A 22,886-nucleotide genomic window follows, 5' to 3' on the forward strand; every position below is an offset into this window, starting at 1 on the left:
AGTGTTGCAATTCACAGCATGTAGAAAAGGGGACAAAACTAAGGGGGCAAAACATTGCTCTCTCATCTTCACAGGTTGTGCTTTAAAACTTTCCACTTTTGTTCTACACTGGTGCAGCTACATAGATGATGATGGGTGCACTAGCGTTGAATACCTATCAGCATTTTAATCACTATTGTCTAACCATGCTCAGAGCAGGTCTAGATGACAGGGTGGCTAAAATGCCAGTTCCCACTGCTACATGATGAAACAGTCGTAGCAACAATAGGAAATTTTATGAAATATTGTCTAATTGAGACAAGGCCGTAATTACTCTTAATAGATTTTGACTGATTTTGGCACATATCGAGAGAGCAGAATCTCCTATTGACGTCAGTGAGAAGAATTATATGAACATAGGGAGAGCAGAATACCGGAGTCAAGAATCCATTATGAGGATGTGAGCAACGTATTGCCCTTAGAGACAAGATTTGCTTTATACCGTTATGTAGTAATAATAAAAGAATGTTAAGCAGGAAACCAATGACACATCTGAAATGTGCAGAAAACAATAGGCTAAATTCTGCTCTGGGTTACTAGAGGGTAAAGTACTGCCCTTAAACCTTATTTTTATATGCTAATAATGCCACTTTGTTTTTTCATTGTTTAATGTAACGGACTAAAAGTGAGGGAGGAGCTGCTGCTGCTGCTGTTGTTGTTTGTTGTTTTAGAGCAGATTATTAGGGAAATAGTATGACATTTTAACCCATAGAATTCTGTAGTTCAGTTGCCAGCAAAATAATGTCTTTGACATCCAGATGTTTACACTAGTATAGCACAATCCTAGGATTACATGTATGACTGCATTATTCTAATTCATGTTGGGACTCTCTTTTAAGGGGAGAACTGCTGTATTTTTTGATATAATGAAAAACTGAATGTACAGTCTCATTCATGAATTCTGTACTGAAGCATTATGTCACTGCAAAATCTTTTCATTTGTACTTCGTGTGTTGTCTTGAAAAATTAATTTCCTGTTTTTCTTCATTTTATTTGAGTATTTTGGAAGCATTTGTATAGGGTTTTTGGTTTGTGTTTGGGAATGAAAACTCTCATAAAGCTGTGACTCTGTTTTGTTTTGTTTTCCCCTCTAAAATTAAGTTTAAAGTAGTTTAAAGAACTACATCTACCTCTGGTCCTTCCCCCACACTAGATACAGTAGTTTTTACAACAACATTTTTCTAATTTAAAGCTGTTTTCTCTTTTCTATTGCTGTATGACAAATAGGGATACTTGCTATACACAAATTACTGTCTGATGCAGTGGTTGTCAACCTTTCCAGACTACTGTACCCCTTTCAGGAGGCTGATTTGTCTTGCTGTTTTTCACTTGTGAGCCTTGTCCGAAGCTGGAGCATTGGGTGTCAAGGCTGAAGCCCGCCACTGCTATCTGGGGTTGAAGCATGTAACTTACCTTTGCGTGAGGCCAGAGGGAACTGGTCTGCTTTCCACCCCGTAACACTGGCCCTGGATTTGCAACCCCTCTAAACCCATCCCGTGACCCCCTTAGCATTTCTCAACCTGGGGGTTGTGATTCCTAAGTACCCACTGGAAGATATCTGTCCTTGGTTGAGAGCCACTGTTCTAATGGACAAAGTAAAAATGAAACATAGATGATTTTTCTAATCTTTCAGTTATAGTAGTCTTAGTTGTACTTGAAACAGTAATAGGTAAAACAAATGTAGATAAAATGATTTTAGTGTCCCTTTAAAGAGTAACTAACTCAAATTCCAGATTGCAGTGAAGCCACTATTAATGTCGTGCTTTCTTTTTGTGATTTTAATTGCTTTCTTCAATAATCTTCTTTTGATCTTGACAAGTTCAGTTCCACCTGCTTAATAACACTCTTTTTTCCATATTGCCAGATCTTAAGCTGACTGTGATATAAAAATTCAGTTAAGTAAAAATGAACCCTGAGGTATTTTTAACTTGTTTCTGGCATACAATTTGGTTTTTTAATGTGGTCTAGTCTTGTTGCTGTAATTTTTGTTACACTAACATTCTTCTGCTGAATGAACTTTAACAGAGAAATGAATTTGTAAATTGTGCATTTTTACAAAATTAAATTTCAACAAGAGTCTTACTGTGCCTGATATGCCATATCATGGAACATGAACATGTGGCATATCAGTTTGTTTACCTGCCGCATCGGCAGGTTTCGCCTGTTGTCAGAGTGTTACCGGTGTGGTGCTCTGCTTTCTCCTTGTTGATATCACTTGGCTGCGTGTGTGTGTTTCCTCTGTGTGCTGCCCCAGCTCTGCGCAGATAGCTGACACAGCAGACCCGACGAGAACCCCCGATAACCACAGAGTCCAGTAAGATGCAAAGTCACGTCGACTAGGTTTATTGCGACCTCGGACACAATGGCAGTTCCTTGTAGGTTTCTTAGCCTAACTCAGGGCATACTATGAGAAAGTGCCTCTTGGCAATGGACCTGGCTCAGTCAGTGGTGGGTCTTTCCACTGCCCCCTAGGCCGGACAAAGACACCGCCCCAGGGATGCATTCTTATACACAGATACAAACAAGTTACACATCACACCTGACGTATGCTTCCACGTAGCAAGGTACAACCCCTCTACGTATTAAGGTGCCGCCTTCTACCTTGTACATGTTGGTTCGATCAAAACAACTCTATCCATCATTTTACCCTTTTGCCCCTGTCATTGGGATGGGCCAGCCTGTTCTTTATTATCTGTGTGGAATGTGCAAGTATGTGAATGTTCAGTACCTTTTAAGTACGTATCAGCCCTTTCCTTGCCAGCTTCTGTGAGCAGGGCCTGCCTCTGGCTCACAGCTTAACTTTGCTTTATGTTAGCAAAGTCTTGACCATTACTTTAGTTCAGGCCTCAGGCCTCATACCGGGCCTCTGATACCAAGGTTTATATCTTAGGGCCTCCTCTTACTACATGGCCGATCGTGGCTCCCACTGGCCGCGGTTCGCCGTCCCAGGCCAGTGGGGCCGGCGGGAAGCCGCAGCCAGCACATGCCTCAGCCTGCGGCACTTCCCGCTGCCCCCATTGGCCTGGGACGGCGAACCGCGGCCAGTGAGAGCCGCGATCGGCCGAACCTGCCGACGCGGCAGGTAAACAAACTGGCCCGGCCCGCCAGGTTGCTTACCCTGGCGAGCCGAATGCCAGAGGTTGCCGACCCCTGGTCTAGGGGGACAGTATCATGAAACCCATGATGGGAAGCATAAGTTATTTAAAAGAATTTTTGAAAAACAATTTGTGGTATACTGAGGACTGTGTTGGCATTGCAAGCTGTTGCTTTAAGAACAAGGAACTTACCTGTGTTTGCTTGCAGGGTTGGGAGTCCCTGTAGCCAAGCCTGCGATTGGTGTCAGTTTTCCAAACAGCCACCTTTAAGTAAGGTGGGATGAGTTGTGCCACTCTGCCTTTGGGAGCAGCCTGTTTTGTTTCTCTCGGTTTCATGTGTGTTCTGAATGCTAAGAAATAGTGTTACTACTGTTGGAAGGTTGCAATGTATCTGATGTATCTGTCTAACTTCTCTGTTTGTATGCTGTGAAATGTAACAGTTTGCATTGTTAGGATTACAGCAGGGAAAGACAAGATTGCTTAGTGTATTTGAGCATGGGACTAGAAGCTAAGCCTCTTGGATTCTATTTCCAGTTCTGTCACACACTTAGGCCTGGTCTACACTGGGGGGGCGGGGTCGAACTAAGGTACGCAACTTCAGCTACGCGAATAGCGTAGCTGAAGTCTAACTACCTTAGTTCGAACTACTTACCCGTCCTCACGGCGCGGGATCGAAGTCGACTCCGCCACCGCCGTTTGCGGTGGTGGAGTTCCGGAGTCGACGGGAGCGCGTTCGGAGTTCGATATATCGCGTCTAGATGAGACGCGATATATCGGACTCCGAGAAGTCGATTGCTACCCGCCGACCCGGTGGGTAGTATGGACGTACCCTTACTCTGACTTCAGGCAAGCCCCTTAACGTCTTTGCTTTAGTTTAACCATATGGAACTGACCGTGTTGCCTTACCTCCCCTTTGGCATTATGAAAATTATTTGATATTTTATAGAGTGCTTTGAGATTCTACTGTGGTAAGATAAAAATTTTTACCAAATAAATGCTCAAATATAAATTGTAATAATTTTAAATATTAAAATTGGAGTGACTATGAACATACCTGACTACTGGAAATTCTTAGTAATTCTGGAACCCAACAATTATCTGAAGGATGCAGGAAGCAATGCATAATTGGGGATTTATCCTGCAGTGAACTCTGCGTGAATACCAGGGTCCCATGCATGCAGAACTCATTGACGGATCAAGGCCTTAGACTATAACTTGTTCAGGGAATATCTTTTGTTCTGTGTTTGTACAGTGCCTCACACAGTGGTAATAAGAGGGCTCTAGGTGCTTTTTTTTAATACTAATAATAAATGACCATACTTATAACACTGCTCAACTCAGTAATGCACCACTGGTATAATGCCCTTTATTTTCATGCCCTGATGAGTGTGGTGGGGTATTGTCCTTTTCAGTGACCATCTACAGTATCCCAGCAACATTCCAAAGAGACAGCTATGAGAGTTATACTCTGATCTATTTTGAGAACTGTGGGCCCCATTCATAAAAAGTATTTTGCTGGCTGGTTTTGCATTGTACTCTTATTTCCTGGGTGTAAAAATATAAGCACTCTTCCCATAGTTAATAAAAATCTTTTTCCTACTATTTGAGTGCACAATTTTTATGAGTATGCAACTAAGTAAGGAGAGAAACAGCTGGAAACTATAGGATATCCCAGTCTAAATGCATATATTATTAAACAGTCTTTAGAAAAAACTATTGGGAGGTTCAAGTCCCTTGATTGCTTGAGATAGCCTAAACTTATTGCCAAGCCAGACTTCTGATGGCGTGAGTCATGTATGCTTTACATTGCTTGTCAATCATTTTAAAAAGAAGACAGCTAAAATATGTTTTCATTTAGAAAAAGCAAGGAAGAATGAATAGCAGGGGGATTTAAAGAGTATGAGACCTTTTTAATCATATTTCAAAAAGCAGAAGTTAGAAACAGGCGGTGATTGCACTTTCTCTGTACTGTATAATCTACAATATCTTCAATTTCATTCACACTGAGGCATTCCAATCTATTCATTTTTGTTTTGTTTTTCATTATGTTTGTACATATTTCAGCCTTCTCTGCCACGTATCCACACATCACCTTGATCAGCAGTCCTCAAATAGTGGTCTCTAGAGAGTGAGCAGTGACACAGTTTTTTCATGCTTCCAGCTGCTTCAGTCCATGTCAAAGATCTCCCTTGCAAAGAGAATAGATGACGGTAAAAATAGGTGAACACAAGAAGGATTCTGCTTAGCTCCTGCCACGTAGGTGGAGAAGTAAATGGAGCCAGGGACTGGGCAACCAGGTGAACTGGAGATGTGCGTGCCATCAGTTGAAGCACTAGTAGGAATGCCAATGGGGCTGGAGCCATCAGTGTGAGGGAAGCATCCAGGGGAGAAGATTTCCAAGCAGCATGTGTGGGAGGAGAAAGGAGCTCCATACAGGGAGGCATATGCAGGGGGGAGTGGCAGGCCAGGGAGCAGGGGAATGCCGGATATGGCACCAGGTGATAAAGAAGCATATGCTGGCGATAAAGGAATAGATCAGATGTGACAGAAGATTAAAGAACAAAAAAGTGATTTACATTCTTTAAAATGACAAAACATTGAATTAAACTCATCTAAAAATACCTAAGTATTTTCCTAAAGTTTTTTTCTACATAAACACTTGCTGCTATTGCGAGAGTGATGGATCCTCACAATTGCAATTGGGACTTCGAGATTTGTTTCTCCAAGATGTAACCTGCACCATGAGAATGCTCATTCATAGCTCAGATACTATGGAGATGGTGTTGGAGATAAACGTACTATTGCTGTGTCTCCATTTTCTTTGGGGTATGGTAGGGACCAGTCGCCCTTGCTCATGTCTTGAAGTTTGCTGATGCAAAATGATTCTATGAAAACCACTGGATTTCTGAAAGAAGCTGGTACCCTACTTATCCCGCTTTATAGACACTGCCCTCTTTCTTTCTGGATTTCATCCCCACTGAGAGGAGAGTCATCAGAAGTCAATGGGTAGTCTCAATGGATTTGGCTGGTGATGTCCAGGGTTTTGTCAGTCCCAGCGGGGGAAGAATGGGGAAGTCAATTCCCTTAGGAGCTCCCTGTTTGCTGCCTCTGGATTCCTCCTCCTGATGACTGGGCTTTTTCATATTATGTGCCTGCCATCTGGAACTCTCATTTATCAAAGAATGGCTTCAAGCTAACAGGGATGCCTCTGTTTCTCTGTGTAACCTAAACGTTTCCTTGATTTAAAAAAAAAAAGGTTTTATTGTTGGAAACCTTTCGGATGTTCACAGGACAAGAGTCCTTTATGTATAGTTTGGCATTGTATGGTACTAGATTGCTTTATGTAGGCAGAATTTAAGCTGTACAGTTTCTGTATGAATTAGGTATAATTTCCCTGTGTGTTTTTTCTGTGTTCAATTCTGTATTTTTTTCAGAAGTGTCTGTTGTTGTTTAATAGGATTAAAAATATAAAGTAGGTGGGCTTTGGAAAAGCAATGAACACAGAAAATCATTCAATTCTGAATAAAATTGGGCACCCCATGTGAAGGCCAATGTACAAATCATAGGGGATACCAATGTCACTAGCATAGCACGGAGACCCCAGTGTGACCAGGAAAGGTGGAGCAAAATTTGTAGTAACACCCTGCAATTACAATCTGTTGTAGAGAGGGTAATACTTAATAGATGAATATATGATCCCGAAAAACCCACTCATTTAAAATAGAGAATGTAAGTTTATACAGATGTATAATAAATCTAAACTATAATGCTAAAATCTATAATACACTAGGGTCAGTATTTAGCACAGTAGTGAACACCATCCTTCTTTATACAGTAGATCCAAATCTTATAATAGAACCTTCACTCACTGCAGATACTGATCCACGTTTCTCAGTGCTAGCAAAACTTTTAAACTTATACCTGTTTTCATCTTTTTTCCTCCTAAATGTAATCCATGTGAAGTAGCAGGATAAGAACCAAAATATATGAGATTCTGATTGGGTTGTTTTGGGCAGCCAGTATGGCTAAATAATGCCTATTTATTAACCGGATCCAACCCAGCCATTGAAACTGGCAGTATTTTGTCAGTATTTATTTAGAGACTTTTCTATGGCTCTGATCACTGTAATATCTGAGCATGTCAGAGGGATCTCTCTAAAGCTTTCGCATCAAAAAAGTCTTTTCTCACTAATAAGAACCAGCTTCCATTATCAGCATGCAGTGTATTGTAGCCGTGTCAGTCCCAGGATGTTAGAGACCCAAGATGGGTGAGGTGATCTTTTATTGGACCACCTTCCCTTGGTCTGTGTGGCTCGAAAGCTTTTGTCTCTCATCAACCGAAAGTGGTCCAATAAATGATATTACCTCACCCACTTGTCCCTGTATTATCAGTAGTCACAGAAATCACATTGGCATCACTGCCTTAACCGACAACTGGTGGTGATTTTCATTAAAACAAAAATAAATATTTCAGTTGGAGCCTTCAGAGTTTGTCTGGAGTGCTCTTTCATTAATTTCTTTGGTTTATTATTTATTTGAGTAAAGTTAAGCTTGCTGTCTATGGGCTTGATTCAAAGCTCGTAGTTGATGGGAGCCTTTCCATGTGCTAAAAAGAGCCATCTTCCTCCGTTGTTAATACTGGAGTTAATTCTGTGTCTGGTATTAATGACACAATATCCCCCTGGGGAGGAGGGATAGCTCAGTGGTTTGAGCATTGGCCTGCTAAACCCAGGGTTGTAAGCTCAATCCTTGAAGGAGCCATTTAGGGAACTGGGGTAAAAATCTGTCTGGGGATTGATCCTGCTTTGAGCAGGAGGTTGGACTACTACTAGATGACTTCCTGAGGTCCCTTCCAACCCTGATATTCTGTGTTCTGTGACAGATGTCTAGTTGAACATTGAGTGTCAATAAGTAAAGGTGGTCTCATGAAACAGGAAATATCACCAAAGTGGGCTGTAACCATCACAGTGGCTATAACCATAAAAAAGTTTTGTCTTTTACAAAACATGTTATAATTTCAAAAATGATTGTTTATACCAGACTTCTCTACATGTCTCTAAGCTCCATCCATACAATGTCTTCCACCGTTTTGGTAATATAAATGATGTATAAAAGCTATATCAGATGCCGTTGCTAAATAAAATATTGTTGTGTATGTAACTTTCATTACATTTATATTTTATACTTCCATGTTCTTATATTAGTATCCAGCTTTTGCTACTTTACTTTAATGGTGGAAAAGCTATGGGACACTTAAAGGCAAAAAATAAATAGAAATAGATGGAATAAACAAAATGTGATGGTGTGGATTGCGCTGACATTCTTTATTGCTGCTTTTTTGAGGAGACTGACGTGGGTCAGGAATAATTCCTGTTAAAATATTATATAAAGAAGGTTGTTTTAAGACACTATAACATATGTACATTTTTAGATACATTAAAAATCAAAATGAGTGAATTAAAGAGAGGATCTCTACCTTTCAAATAGTGTGTTGTCATTCACAATGCCCTATCTCCTCCTTATTCTTTTCTCCTAATGTGACGAAGGGAATGGATCTAAAGTTTTCTTGGGTTCCCCATATTACATACCTACAAGTAGTGATAGTACCCCTTTGGACATTATGCTTTTCCTGTGTATGCACTGACCCTTGCTAGCCTCCTTGTGGCTAGAGCTGATCAAAAGTTGTCATTTGAAACTTTTTTTTTTTCTTCAAACAAACCCTTTATTTTTGTCACACAGAAGAAGATACTTCCAAGGAAATGTCCATTATTTTCTATATTTTTTTTTTCAGTTTTCATTGAAAATCACAAAAGTGAAATTTCAGTGTCGCGGGGAGAGGGGCTGAATTTTATTTTCAACAAACCCAAAAACTTCTGAAGAACAATTAATTAAAACTATTTTTAAAAAAAAAAACTTGGGACCAAACAACATTTCCTGACCAGCTCTACTTATAGCACTGTTCGGGGAAGAAGACCAAACTATCTATGGCTTAGACCTTGTATTCAAGTTATTGCCTTTTTCTGTCCCTGCCTCTCCCAATGTCTGTTTAGCTCCTCTCAGAGGCACCTGTCAGTGATTGGAGACTATTAACAATATCAGAATCCTATTTCAGATTGTCTTCAATTAAAAGGATTGTTGTTTTGGTGGTACTGAAGTAGAATAAATAATTATGAACTCTGTGTGTGTCTATCTGTACAGGCACTACAAACAGGTCCTCTAAGTAGGCTCTAAGCTTAAATTACAGAAACTTGAAATTTTACTTATATCATTGGAGAAGCCTTTTGTGCGCTCAGCCTGCCACTGTTCAACCACCTATACAGCACTGTCATTTGGTTCCAAAGTGTCTGTAGCCAGAACTGTTGCTTCTCTTTTTAGGAAACACCTCTTTTGTTTCTTCTCCCCAAACACCAGGTTTCCTCTGTAAATAAAGAGACAGACAGGCCGCATATTACATTACTTTCCAAAATGAGGCCAAAATAACAAAACTTGACAAAATCCCTGACCTTTCTTTCAGTTTTTAGAATGCTAGGCTAGAGGCATGCTAAAATGTCTCATTTCCTGAACCTTTAACAAGATACTCTGCCCAAATGGTCCTTAAATAGGATTCCCTACCTGTGGTCAAACAAAAATACCTATCAAGCCTGTGTCTCAAATGTTTTCCGACCTTACTGTCCAGTTCCACTGAGGGAGGGAGGGCTTAGTGTATCGAGTTCCTGCAGTGTGGAAGATGCCAAGTGTATCCAAGGCTATAGTGAGAATTCTGTAGTATTCACGTTAAAACAAACCATAGGACGTAATATTTTAGTTTCCTTTTTTTCTTCATCTGTTAGCAAATAAGGGGAATCCTGCACTTCTGTTTCTGGCCCCTGTTGGTTCACTGGATTGGTATATATGAGAGGTCCTGGGTATTGGCCATCTCTCTTTAGGACAAGAAGTCCAGTTCTAAAAAGACTTAGAAGCTCAAACTACTGCAGGGAAAAGTTCATGGTTTTGGTTGTAAGGCCCCAATTTCTGCCTCCTGAGGTTTTAAAAATGCTTGATTGCTTTAACTTCTAGCAGAACAAAGTATAAAATTGCTTCATTCAGACAAAATACAAGATAGATATAAAGAAATTCAGACAAACTTTGACCGGTAATTTTGAGGCAACAATGTAAAGTCAGCAAGGAACTGAAATAACCATCTTGTACTCTCGCATGTCTTTAAAGATAACTATACCATACATCCTAGTTTGGGACACTCGCTATTCAAGAGCATCCAAAAGCCTTTCTCCTCTTAAAACTTTAACTGCCTAGGCACTTACGTTACCCAAATTGTTTTGCGGTAGTAGATTTTTTAATTACCCTTTTTTTTCCCCCCAACCCAAGTGCCTAGCAGTTAAGAGGGAAATGGACTGTACTGGAATTAGAAGTGTCTTAACCAAGTCTCAGAAAATGATTTCAGTGCAATCTTCTCTAGCATCTTCAGGAATTCCACCTAGCTATAAACTTGGTGATCATTTTACTCTCAACCACCAAACTAACAGAAATGGGCTCTTGCCCCCATGTCTTATTTTCAAGATCCATAACAAGTGTTTGTGATCCTACTACTTTAGAGGAAATATTTTCCACTTTTATTTTCAGTTTTCCTGATAGAGTCCTTTATGCCAAATCTTTATGTACAACATCAAACTCTTGAGCAGTTAGACTTAAGGTATTGTAGACCTGCTTCCCATCCTGGTCCAGAGTGTGAAGGTCCAACCCCTGTGATTTAGAGAGAGTTTTAGATTTGGAGGCTCATTTATTTTAATCAGGATTTTCCCATACTATAGATACCTTCAGCAACTTCTGTGTAAAGATAATCATATAATCTGATCTGAAAAAGGTAATCCAACCCAGGAAATCATTCCCCTCTTACACATGTGCATGCCATGATTTTGGGAAGGTTACTGGTGTAATAATCAACACTGTAGCCTCTGCATCAATAATTCAGGCCTTAAATCTTTTGTGCAAAGTTGTAAAATTACTCAGTCAGCTTTAACTCCGTAGCCGCCTCTATCCTGGAAAATCTGGACCCATACTCTCTCTTACTTAGGAAATTTTCTATTTGGGCTGCAAACTCAACATATTTTCTCCCTTCTCTTTTGGTTCTGATGAAACATTTTTCCATATTTTTTGGGTATTTAGTCAAATTCTTCTAACAAAGCAGCTGTTATCAGAATGCATGCATGTGGAGTCAGTGCTTGCACTTCTAAAGCCTTTCTGCTTAATGAAAGATCTAGAAAACTCGCTGTTTTCCATATTTAGCCCCACTCTTAATACAAAGACATTGAAAAGTTATTTTTAAAAACTGCTTTGTATCATTACTGTGTTGATGTAGGGGGAAAAACCTGAAACTAACTTTTGTCATGTAGTTACGTCTATTTCCACGTACTGGAACTATTTCCACTCAGGTACTGTTGGCAGAGTCCTTTCCCTCCCCTCAGTTTTGAGTCCATGCTTGTGCTCTCTCCCCCAAATTTGTATACTAACAAAAATGCAGTTTCTCTTTCCTCCAGCAGTTTTATTTATTTATTTATTTTTAATTGTTTTGACATTGCTGCTAGTGGACACTCAGAATCATTCAAACAAGTTAGCCGGAAGAAAAAATAGCTGTCATCTGAAATTTACTCAGTCTTGGCAAAATAGTGGTGATCGTCAGTGTTACTTGCCATGCTTCTCAAACTGTTCCTGAAGTCATCTTGATACAAGTCCGTCTAGTTTTTTTTTAACTTTTTGCTAATTGCACTCCATTGTACATACAAACAAAATCTAAAGCTTGATTTTCTAGACATATATTTCTTTTCTTACATGTGGATTTCAAATCTACTAAAAGCTTAGGACAGACTGCAGTATTATAAAACCAATGTATCAATTGCTTTGCTTTACCAAGGAGTGATCATCAGGTTAATCAATGTATTGGGGTTGCGATTAAAAATAATTGGCAAATTTTCATTGCTGCTGCTACCTGTTGCATATTACTGCCCTTACATCGCTGAAACCTGAATAAGCAGTAGTCAATAACGGTGAACTGTCCGAGCAGGTCTGAAGGGATTCTGTAATCGCTTTAATGTTTTGTGTGATGAACTGATGGATTTCAGAAATGAGTTGTGAAAGATCAAATCCAATTATCTCTTGCCTAAAAATGAGGAGGGAAGGTGCAAGTAGAAAAAGTACTGTAATATAATTCACATTGCTTTAGTTGTGAAAATGTCAGTCACTAAGTGCTCTCTCTCTCTCTCCCCCCTCTCCACCTGCCCCTCTTTGCAGGACCTGTTTTAGAAGAAATGTGGTGAATATCAACTTACTTTAGTTGGGGGGGACATTCTGGTAAGTGGTGCTGCCTTTATTGCTTTTGTTTTACAATGATGATTGTGGAGGGAAACTATTTGAACCTTTTTCATTTCCAGTTTGAAAACTATCTTGCTTGGGGAAAATCTAACTTTACAAAGATACAGTCATTAATGCTGATTCTATTCTATTTATTTATTTATTTTTATGGAGACTTTCAGGGGATAATGAGATACATTAAAAAAAACATGCTGGGCCTTAAGGCAAGGAATGCACTTGACAGTTTAATTGCTGAATGGCTTCTGCTTAGTGCTGCAGCTGTTAGAGTGCTTAAAAGCCTCTCAGCTAAAACCTAAAGCAGGGGAATCATAAAGACCTAATGTCCAAAAAAAAAAAAAAAAAAAATGTTTGGTAACTGTCACAGTTTCAGGATAACACCTGTATCATGCACTTCTGTTGTCCACTCCCAGAGTGCCCAGTCAGTTCTCCAGCCATCTCTGTTTCTGAATAGGGAACCCTTGTCCAACTGCCTTTTGATCGGGGGTTTTAAGCCTGCATACACCCCTGCCTTGCCCTGTGATATCGCCACCAGCATGACTGCCAGCGCATGCACTTTGTTCATAGCTGTTGGAGAAAAAGCAGTGTATTGCTTGCAGTTGTATGTTACCACACAGCTCTTTCTAAGCTAGCACATTTATTCTTAAGGTAAAAACATTACAGAAAAAAACATAAGAAAAACAAAGATTTAAAAACATGTTAAACATACCGGGAATCAGTCTTATAGATACCTAGTAGGCCAAAGTCTTTCCAACCTTTCTGCAATATTTGGGGGCCCTCTTTGGACAGAAGGTCCTGTCCATTTTCCTGGTTCAGAAAAGAGGCTGAGTCCATTTAAACCCAGCCTTTTTATGTCTATGCTAATCTCTGGAAACCCCAGTTTAAACCAATATATGTAAGCCGCTCCAGGAGTTGGTACCTCTCTGGAGGTATTTACAACTTAAGTGATTTACCTTAATCACCCCCACTGTTTTTGGTTCCTAGAGACACTGTGGTAACCTTCCTCCCTGGAGTTGCATATGATGTCTGGCCCACAATGATACATAAGCCATTCAGTAACTTAATACAGTATGGTCCCCAAAGATATTGCATGGGGTTGCAATATCCATTGCAGTAATAGTGTAGAAAACTAAAGTTATAGTTCAGGTAGAGATGGCACATTCCTTTGCAACAGTGTTTTCAGTCACAGAGAAATCTTTGGACTGAAATCTCTCAGTCACTCCTGGGAGTTAACTGTTGGGGCAGTTGCTCCCCACCAGCAGAAGGAGACAGAGCTGTTGCATTTCTTTGAGTTCAGGTCCTAGGTTCAGTTGTCAGTCACGAGTGACCCAGCCAGGGGCACCATTACATAATGGCCTTGTCAGCTCCTATATCTCATTTGTTTGTCTCCCAGCAGGTAGAGCATCAGTATGCTGGCTGGCTAGACTAAACAAAAAGGAGAGATGGGAGCACGCAGCTAGGGTGATCATGTGCTGTTTTGGGTGGAGGAAGGGCTCTCTGTTTCAGTTGGGTTTACTAAAACCAGAGTTTTTCCTGTTTGTTTCATCAGCTGCATGTGACCTGTGAGCACCTTAAGTGGTACTGCTGACTTTAGGCCATAGGTGGCACTGCCTAACAATAGTTTAGCTCATCATTCAGAAGCACCATCTGGTGTTACCTGCTTCATCTCCCCTAGCACCCCCATTCACTTCTCCACGGTGCAAGGGACATAACCTTTGCTCTCAACCCTACTCAGAACAGGGCTTCTAGGACCGCAAGCAGCTGTCCTTTCCACAGAAACCTCCATACTGAACTTCTCCCTCCTGCCTTCCCCCAGGCACTTCACCCATCAAAGCCCAGAGGCTCTTTCCTCCCTCCCATCTATACCTGCTCTTGCTGCCCAGGAATAGATCATTTATTGCCACCATTTACCATGTGTACCTCCCTGTTTGTGGCTAGGGACATTTAATCTTTTCATTCAGCCAGCTGCCTAACCACCCACCTTCCAGGAATTAATGTGTTTTGGCATCAGATGTGGGTGCGAGAAGAATGAAAGGAAAATGCATGTGAAAGTGAGGTAAGAAAGACGAGGGTAAAGTAAATGGGAGAGGGATGTAGAATGACAGAATAAAGTAAAAAAAGAGAAAAAGCAAACAAGCATAAAAACAATGCAGGAGGAGAATGAATGGCAAAATATGGTAGGACATGGATAAGATGAGATTGAAAAAGATTAATTTAAAAGGAATGTGACCTGTGGAAAATAAAGGGACTGGGAGAAAACCAATGAAGACCAATGAAGGGTTAAATTGTTCTCTCCCTCCCTTTTCTGTAACTTGTGCTAGATCCTATTTAGAAAGGAGAAAAGATTAAGAGAAATAAGGAGCTGGAAGACGAAGGAATGGTCACCATTACACCTTCAATTTTCAGAGCTCTTTCACATGACCCTCCCTCACCACAGCCAACAGTTTGCCATGAAACATAGATAACACTTAGTATTTATGTATTATTTGTATTGCTATAGTACCAAGAAACTAGGCACTATATCAGGGGTCAGCAACCTTTCAGAAATGGTGTGCTGAGTCTTCATTTATTCACTCTAATTTAAGGTTTCGCGTGCCGGTAATACATTTTAACGTTTTTAGAAGGTCTCGTTCTGTAAGTCTATAATATATAACTAAACTATTGTTGTATGTAAAGTAAATAAGGTTTTTAAAATGTTTAAGAAGCTTCATTTAAAATTAAATTAAAATACAGAGCCCCCTGGACCGGTGGCCAGGACCTAGTGTGAGTGCCACTGAAAATCTGCTCGCGTGCCATAGGTTGCCTACCACTGCACTATACAGACAAATAGTAAAAAGACGATCCCATCCCACAAGAGCTGACAATCTTTTCATGAGACAAGAGACAACAGGTGGATCTGAGAAACGGGAGAGCACAAAGTAACAATGAGATAATTAACCCCGTTTCGTGCTGTGCCCACCCTCCCACTCCTCCCCATGCTCACAAGACAGGTCATTTTCAACATCTAGTCATCCTATCTATCTACACGTTTTTGATCCCACATGCCAGTCTTGTGGGACTGCAGCTTGTCTGAGAGCTTGCAAGGACCTCAGGTTCATGAGCTGCCAAACTATATCTCAGCCACAAGACAGGGTGTTGTGAGGGTAGGAGGAAGTAACACTAGTTGAATGCCCCAAATCCCCAGGGAATGAAATGCTCATGAGGGTCAGTCATGAGCTTGTTAGCTCAACTCAGAGTCCAAACAAAAGGACAAGGAGCTTTTACAGAAGGTTAAAAAAACCCATATCAAACAGTACAGGCATATTAGCAATCAACTGGAGCTTCAACTTGGAGTTCATATATTTTTTTCCTGGCCCTTGAGATTGCCAGATCCCCAGGAAAACTCCTCATTGCCTCAAATTGGTCAAGGAAGTGTGGTACGCAGATCTAATAAACCTGTCCATGGAAAGACCCATCAAACTGCTGGTCACAGAGCATCTGCTTAGGCAACTTGCCTCAGCCCCAGCTCACTTCAGACTTTTATGGCATGGCTGCTAAGTAGCTGAGTCTCAAATCTTAGGGGACTGTCCACTAGCCAAGTCTAGTATGCTGTACTTTTGAAAGCAATTCCACTTCCCTGACCTATTTAGAGGTGTAGGAGAATGAAAATAGACTACTAGCCGTCTACAGTTGTAGACATCCTGGAATTTCTGCAAGCCCATCCAGATGTGAGTGCGGGCCAGTTCCATTCTGTTGCTACTACTGTCTGAAGTCTGGGGTTCTGTTGTTCTCACAGCCCCTTACTTTAATTCCATCTGCTTTACCTTATGGTGTTTCTTGTGGCCACTTGTTCAGGCAAAAAAGTCACAGAACTTCAGGTCATATCTTGTAAGAGACCATATATGATATTTGCCCCCAAGATAGCAAATATCTGCGGGGCTCTGCCTGAATTTAGACCATGAACAGTTTCTACATTTTGTTTGAACAAAGAAATAACCTTGCCCACTCCTACACTCTAATTCACTGAATTACAAGAAGGGTAGGCTACATTGCTGGCCATCAAGAGAGCGCTCTGAATTTATCTTGACATAGCAGCTGAGCCAAGAGGCTCAGAGGTTAGTCATCTTGCATCAAGGTCCTAGAAAAGGTCATCTGGTCTCCAAATCAAAAATTTCATAATGGATTAAGGAGTTGATTAGAGAAGTGTACTTTAATGCTGGGAGGGGATGTCACAGATGAATTAAAAACCCACTCAAACAGATTGATGGCATCTTTCTGGGCAGGGTGAATAGTGGTCTCTTTTGATAAGAATTCTGTAAAGCTCCTTCCTGGATGTTAGTCTGCCAGGCATTTACAGGTTTGACCTGTGCCATTTAGTGCAGCCTCAGATGCTAGACCCTCCCAAGTAGATTTACTACTATGGGAGGGCCCAACTATCTGGACTGGTACAGAAGAAGGAAATACTTTTTGCATATTAATTTTCTGTTTTAAGTCTCTTTCATGCCAGTCCAGACCTCTCCTTTAAACTATTAGCACAACGTCCTTGCGTAAAATTAGTTATCTTCCTTTTGTACTTACCCACTTAATTTTTCCAAATGTAATCCATGCTTACACAGTGTGTGCCTCTGTCCACCGCTGTCTGGACCATACAGAGGTTTATGAGTTCACTGGAGCCATTGGCTTAAAAGACATGTCTCTTTTGCTCAAGCAGTAGAGACTCATGCTTTCAGATATAGAGCACCTGATGTTCAGTCACTGCAAACAACCCATCAGGAGTTATCACATTACATTGTGCTGCTGTTGAAGTTTCAGTTGAGGTCTGTTGTATTGACCTCAAGGGTCAAAAGAATTAAAGTTTAGTGATACAAAGTTTAGGGGGGGGAGATTTCTACAGAGCTGATGGTTTACTTGGTTTCTTTGCCAAGACCCGAAAGTGCTCTTTCTGAAGTTGAAAGTTTCTTGATCAAACACAAGAAAAAACAAGAAATCAAAACCAATTGAGTGATTTATGCAAAACAAATTTAATCAAAACCTATTAAAGTCTCTCACCTTTTAGAGGAAAAATATCAATCTCTTATTTTAATTTTGATGGAAACAAACAAGTTAATTTACTCAGACACTCCTGTTTTTAGCAGATAGAGACACACAAGGTATAAGAGAGAATATAACAAAGGTGGGGGACATTGCTTTCAATCATGGTTTTTGGAACACTGAATTGCTGGTCAGTTACAAATGGATGCGTTGCCTGGCAGGCTGACCAGAACTCCTGTTGCTTGGCCCTGCTTCACATTCCAGTCAGGGATATCATCTGGCTACGTCTTTTCTGCTTAGACAGGGCAAGACTGTGGCCGTCTGCTCTCACTGTGCTGAAGCAACGCAGTTGATTGCAGGATTCAACGAAAAGCCAAGACTGTGGGGGGGGGGGGGGGAGAAGAGGGGCAGAAAGTAATACAAAAGGGAACGGATCTTACACGTCTGTGTGTTGCTGGCAATCGGGGATCGCTGCTGAGGACGGGCTGTCATGATGATGTGATGACTTTCAGGACTTGCAGGTGAAAAACAAAATTCTTAAACAGGAGCAAGGCCATCAGGCTTTGTTCTCAAGAAGAAAATCCTTCAGTCTGCTCTGCTCCCTCGGTCTTGGGGTCAGGGAAGGTGAGACGCATAGCTGGCGCATACACCCCCCATTCAGGGAGGCTAGCCCCAGCCCCTTCCGCCCAAGGTCGAGATGAGTTGCGATGCGTTGAGCACTACTGAGATTTTTTTTTCCCCAGGGTCTCTTTTAAAACCCAAAAAGGGTGGGGGTGAATGGGTCATAGGTCATTTCCTCGTTATTCTGTCCACCAATTAGGCCTAATATCCAACACACTAATTCTGGTTCATTAATTTCCAGTTCAACATCTTCTGTTTTTTTACCAAGAATGTTTTAACGTAGTCCTTAAACCATATCAATAGGCCCTTTTTGTTTATACTATTTTAGTCTTTTCTATCTTCCTTTCATACCTTCTCCCATCAACATTTATTATTATTGGTTATTGTGACACTTCATGACCTTTCACATACTTTTTACAGTTGAGCTCACAATTAGGGTAAAAGTTTAAGTCTAATTATTACAACAGACCTGCAGGTATGTCTGCACTTTGCACTGGAGGTGTAATTTCTAATTTGATCAGAGTTAGTGCCCTAAAAATAGAAGTGTAACTGTGGTGGCATAAGCAGCTAGCTGCCCCAAGTACATACCTAGTGTCTTGGAGAGGTACGTAATCAGGTTAGCTAGCCCCTTCTGCAACTTGCACAGCCACGGCTACAATATATTTTTATCATGCTAGCTTGATCAGAGCTAGCGTTGGTATGTCTTCTAAAGCTGGAAATATGCTTTCCAACTCCAAGTGTAGACATGCCATGTGGGACAGTAAGCCTCGTTTGTGAAGGGGAGGTGAGACAAGGATGGACCAAATGCTGGTTGGAAGGAACTATAAGCACACCCTTTAAATCCCCACCAGGGCTCTTGCAGTGGGGTTCGGGCCATGATTTAAAGGGCCAGACGCTCCAGCTGCTGCAGGGAGCCCTGGGCCCTTAAAATCCCCTCCCAAGCCCGGCTGCCAGAGCTCCAGCGGTGATTTAAAGGGACCGGGGCTCCCCGCAGTAGCTGGAGCACCGGGCCCTTTAAATCACCACCGGGGAAGCCGGTCCAGTCTGACAAGAGCCGGTATGCCGTACTGGACGAAACCCAATATAACGCGGTCTCACCTATAAGGCGGTGAGATTTTTTTGGCTCCCGAGGATGTTATATCGGGGTGGGGGTGTATAATTTTTGAGATAGGGTGACCAGAATTGAACTCAATATTCCAGGTGTGAGCGTACCATGTATTTAATGTAGTGGCATTATATTTTCTGTCTTATTATTTCTTCCTTTCCTAATGGTTCCTAATATTTGGCTAGCTTTTTTGACTGCAGCTGCACATTGAGAGGATGTTTTCAGAGAACCATCCACAAGGATGCCAAGATCTTTTTTGAATGGTAACAAGTAATTTAGATTCCATCCGTTTGTATTTATAGTTGGGATTACGTTTTCCAATGTGCATTATTTTGCATTTATCAAATTTAAATTTCATCTGCCATTTTGTTGCCCAGTCACCCAGTGTAGTGTAACTCTTCACAATTAGCCTTGGACTTAACTATCTTGAGTAATTTTGTATTGTCTGCAAACTTTGCCACCTCACTGATTATCCCTTTTTCCAGATCATTTAAGATTATGTTGAACACCGCAGGTCCCAGTACAGATTCTTGCCATTTACCTTTCTTTACTGTGAAATTTGGGAGGGGGTGGGGAATGTGCCCTTGAGGGCACAGACTTTTCTGCCTGTTTACTCCCCCCCCCACCCCCATCTTGATGCCTTTGACCCAATCCCCTCCAACCTGTTGCTGTCTCTTCCCCATCTCTGGCTCCACATACCAGTCCCATTCTTATATAAACTATCCAGGTCTCTGCTCTTCAGGCTTCTCATCCCAGCTCCAGTCCCTGTCTCACCCTGTTCCTCATCTGATTGGTATCTCTCTCTCTCCGCCTGCAGTCCCCTGGGCTTCTCATCTAATCTCATTATCTCACCCCTGATTCTTTTTCATAGTCTCTTTGAGCACCCAGATTTGCACCCTGGCTGCTTTTTGTATCTGTCTCCCTGCCCCTCTCGTCTCCTTTTTCTCCCCTCATGCCACTGGTTCCCAGTTCTAGTTTCCCTCCTCCTCCTTCCCTGCCCCCACAAGGCCTGGCCCTTGTCCTATGTGCATTTGGGGCCAGCACAGAGTGAGGAGCATGGGGAAAGCACTGAAAGCACAGGACAGACAGGCTCCTTGCTATCAGTTCCACAGTGCCATAGCCCAGTGCTGCAATTGCAGGGAAAGTCCTCCTCAGCCCTAGGATGGAGCATGCCCAGGGTGGATAAAATCTTTGGCAAATTTAGCATCAAAGCTCTAGCAAACCACTACTGAGCACATTGAAACCAAAAAGTTATAACTTGGCCAAATGTGAGCATATTTTCAGAGACAGCAAAAGGCCCTTCCCTGACACAAAGGTCACAAGTCTGCCAAACTCCAAAGCATGGAGGTGCTAAGGCTTCTCAAAGAAAAGATGGCCAGAATTCTTTAACATGGGCAAAACTTACTTTTCCTACTGTCGCTCGCAGAAACAGCTTAACTATTTTGGCTGAAAATTTTTTAAACAAAATTCAGCCTGAGGCTGAGACCCAGCATAGGAAATATCAGCCCAAGTGGCTAAAGTTTGTCACAAATATAAGCAACTGAAAACTGGATCTTATAATGAGAAATATCACACAACCTTAGTAGGCAGTGCTACCAGCCCTGCCTATAATAAGGATGTTTATATGCTATGGTGATGAAGGCCATAGAACAGCCTGCTATAAAAGGGGATAGAGGCAGAACTATTTATTCGTTAGAGGTTTGGCGATGTGCTATAAATGAGGTATAGGCTATACACTGAGCTTAAAAAGAAATATTAAACAGCTTTCCTTTCACTGACCATCATCCCTCTAATGTACTGAATCGGGCATACTTCTGTAGAAAAGAGATATGATCATAGAATAAGACCACACATGAGGTTAGAGTTAATGTACAGGTGACCAAAAATTGGTCACTTTCTGACAACTTAGCATTACACTTCATAGTATTGCAGCAGTGCATCAGTTTAATTTAGGTGTTTCTTTTTGTCTGAAATACTCTAATTTATGTCGGTATTAATTCCACTCAATACAGCATATGAATTCTTGACCAATTAAAGACAATCAGCCTTAGCATCTTTTAGCAGTTTTTTTTACTCCAGAATAGTTGAGGTCCATGAAACCAGATGAAAGACACAGAAGTTTGTGATGTAAGATTTCCAAAAAAAGTTTACTTAATTATGGGATTTATTTTAAGAGATTAGTAGTGCCTTTTGTGTATTTTGGGATTCACAGACCTTGCGTTTGGTCCCATAATATCTCTGCAAGAAGGGTGTGGTAATATTTGTGAGCACAAATATTTTTCACCATACCACATTCTAAACACACTGCTATTATATTACTTCAGCTTTCTTACCATCCTTCCTTTTTTCCTCTTCTTTTTTTTTCCTGTTTGTTTGTAATCTCTTCTTTGGCATTAGAAATGAGAATTGTGAAAATTTTATTCAAGAGAAGATGATGATAAGGGAGAGAGATCTCATTACAGATGACCGAGACTGAGTATTTTTGGACATGAAGTTTATATTAATCAGTTTGCTGAGCTCAAAGATAAATGAAAACCTGGGAAGGCATCCAGAATGACCGGGAACAGAGACTGAAAAAGATTGTGAAGATCATATGCTAGTGAGAATTTTCAGTATGTCTGAAAAGCTGAGTCATAATATCCATTTAAAAAACAAAACAAAAAAACCCAAAAGGGGCTGCACTGTCAGCGAGATTAGATTCCTGCCTGGTCTCTTATTCCTTGGGCCATCTGGGACTGGGAATACTGCCTAGAGCATCCTGCATTATTCTGCAGCAACCCTTGTGACTAAACAAATAGCAACCATTTATCAGGATAGATAAGAATTGATTTATTTTAATTTTTTTAAAATAATCCTGATGTTTAAGATAATCAGATTTTGATGTTTAAATTAAATAGGTTTATTTTTAAAGAAACTAATTTTACATCTATTTAAGTTTTTAAAATTTGAAATTTTCAACCTATGTTAAGGTTGAAATGTATTATAATCTATTAAAATCTTTTAAATTAAATACAAAAAAATTAAGCAGTACATGTTTGTTACCAAGGTTTAAAGAAGGTCAAACTACTGAACTGATGAACGTCACCTGACTGTACAGAAGTGCTAAACCAGCTTTTGACAGCAGTAGACTCTTCTGCAGGTGCAGAGAGAGCATATTTTCTTCATTTCATCTTCTTCAACTTGTTCAGTGCAATGACTAGTTCATTCAAAGTTAAGAAACCAGTTGGAAGTTGAAAATGAGCTTTCCTGTTTTTTAAACTTCCAATCTATAAATAAAAACTAGGTGTGAGGTTTATTAGTTCTAAAATTTTGAAGGACATGGTGACTGAAAACAATCAGTTCAATTCGCTATCTATAGATAATAAATCAGTTCGGTTTAAATATTTTGATAAACTTTTTCTCATGTCTCTAGCACTTTTAAGGTAGTTTTACTTAATAAAATATACTCTTTGTGCAAATTTGAATTTGAATTTACATCTAAACAGAATTTGGCAGAAATCACAAGTGAAAAATTAATCTAGTAAATGGGAAATGCATCATTCACTATTTTCTAATATAAAAATGTAAAACTTTAAGACTCTGAATATAGAGAAGTTAAACTATATAATTGCTTAATATAAATATGTATAGATATAGTGTATCCTAGTTAGCAG

The 22,886-nt window shown here is 40.5% G+C and overlaps 1 protein-coding gene across 7 annotated transcripts in view; it reads left to right on the plus strand.

Moving 5' to 3' along the window:
- Positions 1-22,886, plus strand: part of FYN (FYN proto-oncogene, Src family tyrosine kinase) — a 172,501-nt gene that overhangs the window by 65,859 nt on the left and 83,756 nt on the right. For 6 of the 7 annotated variants that reach the window (XM_039529261.1, XM_039529268.1, XM_039529269.1 and 3 more), the window contains exon 2: positions 12,420-12,479. The exons of the other annotated variant lie outside the window; for it this stretch is intronic. The gene's annotated coding sequence lies outside the window, so the exon portion shown is untranslated. The remainder of the gene's footprint in view (positions 1-12,419; positions 12,480-22,886) is intronic. 7 annotated transcript variants of the gene reach the window in all.

The sequence above is a fragment of the Mauremys reevesii genome, linkage group 3 (genome assembly GCF_016161935.1).
Source record: "Mauremys reevesii isolate NIE-2019 linkage group 3, ASM1616193v1, whole genome shotgun sequence".
Lineage (NCBI taxonomy): Eukaryota > Metazoa > Chordata > Testudines > Geoemydidae > Mauremys > Mauremys reevesii.